Consider the following 5,452-nt stretch of genomic DNA (forward strand, 5'->3'; position numbering starts at 1 on the left):
TGTTGCCTGGGCTAGAGTGCCATGGCATCAGCCTAGCTCACTGCAACCTCAAACTCCTGGGCTTGAGTGATCCTCCTGCTTCAGCCTCCCGAGTAGCTGGGACTACAGGTGCAAGCCACCACGCCTGTGAGAATCAGGTGAGAATGTGAAACAAGCAAATTTTTTTTCTATTTTTAGTTGCCTGGCTAATGTTTTCTCTTTTTAGTGGAGACAGGGTCTCACTCTTGCTCAGGCTGGTCTCGAACTCCTGACCTCAAGCGATCCTCCTGCCTCAGCCTCCCAAAGTACTAGGGTTACAGGAGTGAGCCACTGCGCTCAGCCATGATTTATATCTTTAAAGGACTGTTTGCCCACCGGAAGGTGGGGACAGATTAGAGGAGAAGTGGAGCGGAGGAAGAAAAATTAGTTAGGAGGCTGTTGCAGAGGTTCAGTTCCCACATGCTGGTAACTGTGACTGGGAGGTGGCTGTGGCAGTATAGAGAGGTAGATAGATTTGGAATATATTTTGAAGTTAAAATCAACAGGAGTTGATGAAGAATTGGAGGGAAGGGAAGAAGATGGTGGTGAGGGAGAGAAAGGAACCAAGGACCCCCAGGTTTCTGCACTGAACACATGGGTGCGTAGCTGTGCCGTTTGCTGAGATGGGGGAGGGTTTCTTCCTCTCTAGGGTACTAGTGGTAGGAAGAATCTAGAATTCCACTTGGGGCATGTTAAGTTGGAGATGCCCCTGAGATATCATAAAGGTTAACATTTATTACTAAGTACTTAACAAGTGCCAAGCACTGTTCGTGTTGTTTTATATTCATTAACTCGTTTAATCCTCATGATGACTGATAGAGGGGACATTATGATTAATGACCCTCCCTTTATGGATGAGAGAATTGAGTCACAGAGAGGTTAATGAATTGCCCGTGATCACAAAGCTTGGAGGCGGCAGGGCCAGGATTGGATCCCCAGTGGTTGGGCTCCAGGGGCCACGCCGTGAACCTCTGCCCACTACCACCTCTGTGGCGTCCCAGGAGGCAGCTGGTCACACGAGTGGGGAGCTCAGAGTACAGGGCTGGGAGCTAGGAGTTGTCGAAGTCATAGGGTTGGGCAAGATAATCAAAGGGGACAGTGCATTGGAGGAATAGAAGAGGGCGCAAGACCGAGGACCCTTGGAATCAAGTGGAGGAGGACCGGGAAGGGAGATGGAGGCGGTGTAGACAGAGAGAGAGGAGGAAGGCCAGGTGAGGGTGGTTCCCAAAGGGCTGCAGAGGAGATGGTGGTGAGGGGGAGCGGGCAGTCTATCGTGTCAAGGCTGCCAAGACAGTGAGTAAGCTCCTGAGAGCAGAGTGACCATTGGCCGTGGCAAAGTAGAGGCCACTGGTGAGCTTGCCGGGACCCCAAGGGAGGTGGTGGGTAGGGGTGGGAGCAGACAGAAGGAGCTGGTTGTATGTGGGTGGGGAGAATGTGAAATCAGGTGAGATACTTCAGAGAAATGGGGTACCTTCTGTGTGGAGATGTGACATCAAGGAAGTATCTCTTTTAAAGATGCGAGCTCCCCAATCATGTTCATATGTTGATGGGAAGGATTCAGTCGAGAGGGTGTAGCCAGCTCTGTGACCAAATTTCAATGACCTCATATGGATTTTTTTATAATCTTCTCCCTTAACTAACTACTTGACATTTTTGAGTTATTTCCCAGAAATGGCGGAATTTCTGCAAGACAAAGGTGTTGAGGTTCTGAAAACCCTGGGACAGACTTCCTTATGCCAAGATACCACTACCTGCCCCAATGCACACGGCCCTTTGTGAAAAAGCCCCTACTCTCCCAGTCAGTCGGGGAGATTTGCCACTGATTTCCTGTTCCTCTTTCATGTGAAAAAATTCCTTTCTTCCTTGGCGATCTCTTTGTCTCAATAATTGGCTCTTTCTGTGGTGAGCAACAACTGGACCTAGCCTGAAACCCCCTTGTGGTTTCAGTAACAAGGGGCTAGGAGAAAAAGGCGATTTTTATATCAATACAGACCTTCTTTTAAAAAAACTTTTTATTATGAAAAAGTTTCAATATAGAAAAGGAGATAGAATGGTATAATGAACCCCCATATAGTCATCATTTTAAAATATTTGTTATTCTTAAAATTATTTATTTATCTATTTACTTTGAGACAGGGTCTTGCTCTGTTGCCCAGGCTGGAGTGCAGTGGCATCATCATAGCTCACAGCAACCTCATACTCCTGGGCTAGAGGCATCCTCCTGCCTCAGCCTCCTGAGTAGCTGGGACTGCAGGCGCGTGTCACCAAACCTGCCTGCTTCGTTCTTGTTCAGTCTTCACCCCTATGCATCTCCTCTCTCACCTATGCATTGTTTTGAACTAAATCTCAGCTATTATACCATTTCATCTATAAATATTTCTGTATGTTTCCCTAAACGGTAAGAGTTTAAAAAAAACAAACCATAAATTACCATATCATTTACACACTCTACAAAGTAACACTTTCTTAATATTATCAATTATCCACTCAATACTCAAATTTCTAATTGTTTCATAAATGTCATAAATGTTCTTTTAACAATTTGAATCAGGAATACAATTAAGGTCCGTAGCTGTGATTGGTTGACATTTCTTTTAAGTTTCTTATGAGCTACAGGTTCTCCCTCCATCTCATTGTTTTCCTTGAAAAAGATTTTTTGTTATTGAAGAACCCAGGTGTTCGTCCCATAGAGTTCTCCATATTTTATATTTTTATGATCATATTCTGTGCTTAATGTGTTCCCCTCTGCTTTGCATGTCTTGTAAATTGATATTGGATTGGATCTAGAAAATTGATCAGATTCAGGTTTGTTTGTTTTTTTTTGGCAAGACTACACAGGATTTGTTGTATTTGATTCTTTTTCATGGCAGCCAGGTTGTCCTGGTTAGAACACCTTTGGCTGGAAACCCCAAGTCAAAACAGCTTAAGCAATAATAAAAGCTAAATCTCCCATAACTAAGGTTCTAGAGAAAGGGGAAGTCCCCAGAGAGGACACAGTTACTAGGTTGAAAATGTTTCCGGAGCTCTCCAAACTGATGTCCTTGGCTTTATCCTTGGGCTTATTCCTTCTGGGGTTCCAGTTGATGATAGAAGTCCAGGTGTCACCTCCTGACAGGACAGCATCCAGGGAAGACAAGGGTGGTTTGTTTCTTAGGAATGTGCATACCTAGTTCCCCAGCAGACCTTCCCTCCCTTCTCAGTGGCTGAAACTGTCACGGGCCCACTCTAAACCAGTCACTATCTAGGGAAAGAGACCATCATGACTGGCTTCCAGGAATTACCCCCTGAAGCTGGGGAGAAGCTCTGTTCCTGTTACCTATTGCTGTAGAAAGTGAATACCTCATATCCTCGCACACTGTGTGAGTATTTCTAAACAATGTTACCTAGAAGTGGAATTGCTGGGTCTCAGAGTATTTTTATATTTTTTGTAGAAGTGGCCAAATTACCTTCCAAATCTGTTATATCACAGCATGAGCAAGAGCAAGACCCTGTCCCTACAAAAAACAGAAAAATCAGCCTGGCATGGTGGCGCACACCTGTAGTTCCAGCTACTTGGGAGGCTGAGGCAGGGGGATCATTTGAGCCCAGGAGTTTGAGGTTGCTGTGAGCTATGATCATGCCACTGCACTCTAGCCCAGGAGACAGAGAGAAACTTTGTCTCAAAAAAACACAAAAAACCAACCCCCCGCCCCGTTGTATGAATATATGCTTCACCAGCAGGGGAAGAGGAAAACAAAAGAGATAGGGAGGTGCAGTGGTTAGCAAATTTGGGCTCTAGCAGGACAGACTGCCTGGGTTCAAAGCCCAGCCCATTTGTTCAATATCTGTGTGAACTTTGGACAAATAGTTTAACATCTCGGTGCCTTGGTTTTCCTATGTATAAAGCGGGGATGGTGATGATACCATTAATCACTCGATACTTGTACTAACAAATCATTAGCTATTATTATTTTCTCTTGTGTTGGATATCATCAAAATGCTAGTTATTGTCCCCAAATCTGTTCTCTGCCCTTCTAGCAGAGGTTGTGTCTTCTAGAGCTGTGGCTACTGTTGGGTCATCCTTTTTCCAGGGCTCTGTCTCTCAACCCAGCTCCTGCGATTCGGTTTCCTCCCCTTGCTGCTTTCGGCTTGGTGGTGCTAAAGCCTCCCCACTATTGTTAGTTTCTTGATGCCTCAACATCCCCTACTGAATCCCCTAACTCCACCCATTCCTCCCTGTGCACGGTCCCTTCATGAAGTCTCTTCGAAATCCAGCTGCAACCTCTGGCCAGGCGCTAAGTGACACAATTGGTCTTTACGTTCACCAGTCTGAAAGGGGACCCACAAATGTTATTTAATTTAGAGGAGTTAGAGAATTATCATTTAATAGGGAAGTTAAGCATCTTTTCGTATGTTTTTAGCACAAATAGCTCTTTTTACAATTGCTTCTGCTCTTTTGCCCATTTTACTATTAAATTATTATACTTTCTCTTATTGATTTGCAGGAACTGTTTTTATATAAGGTATTGTAACCATTTTTCTGTTACACATGATGCAAATATATTCTCCCTGTTTCTTGTGAATCTTTGAACTTTTTTTTTTTTTGCCTATATAGGCATATCTTGTTTTATTGTGCTCACCTGGGCTTCCCAGAGTACTAGAATTACAGGTGTGAGTCGCCTCACCCTGCCATGTAATCAGTGATCTTTGATGTTACTATTGTAATTGTTCTCGGGTGCCACGAACTGCGTCCCTAGAAGACAGCAAACTTAATCAATAAATGTGTGTGTGCTGACTGCTCCACCGATCAACCATTCCCCTGTCTCTCTCCCTCTCCTCTGGCCTCCCTATTCCCTGAGACACGACAATATTGAAATTAGGCCAATTAATAACACTACAGTGGCCTCTAAGTGCTCAAGTGAAAGGAAGAGTCACTTGTCTCTCACTTTAAATCAAAAGCTAGAAATGATTAAGCTTAGTAAGGGAGGCATATTAAAAGCAGAGACAGGTGAAAACTAGGCGTCTTGTGCCAAAGAGTTAGCGAGTCGTGAATGCAAAGGATAGGTTCTCGAAGGAAATAAAAAGTGCTACTCCAGTGAACACAGAAATGATAAGAAAGTGAAACACCGTTATTGCTGATATGGAGAAAGGTTTAGTGGTTTAGATAGACAATAAACCAGCCACAACATTCCCTTATGCCAAAGTCTAACCCAGAGCAAGGGCCTAACTCTCTTCAGGTCTATGAAGGCTGAGAGGAGGAAGCTGCAGAAGAAAAGTTTGAAGCTAGCAGAGGTTGGTTCACGAGGTTTAAGAAGCCGTCTCCATAACATAAAAGTGTGAAGTGAGGTAGCAAGTGCTGATGTAGAAGCCGCAGCAAGTTATCCAGAAGATAATTAATAAAATAATTAATGAATGTGGCTACTCTCAACAACAGATTGTCAATGTAGACAAAACC

This window comes from Propithecus coquereli, unplaced genomic scaffold, assembly GCF_000956105.1.
Source record: "Propithecus coquereli isolate 6110/MARCELLA unplaced genomic scaffold, Pcoq_1.0 Scaffold150, whole genome shotgun sequence".
NCBI classification, from domain to species: Eukaryota; Metazoa; Chordata; class Mammalia; order Primates; family Indriidae; genus Propithecus; species Propithecus coquereli.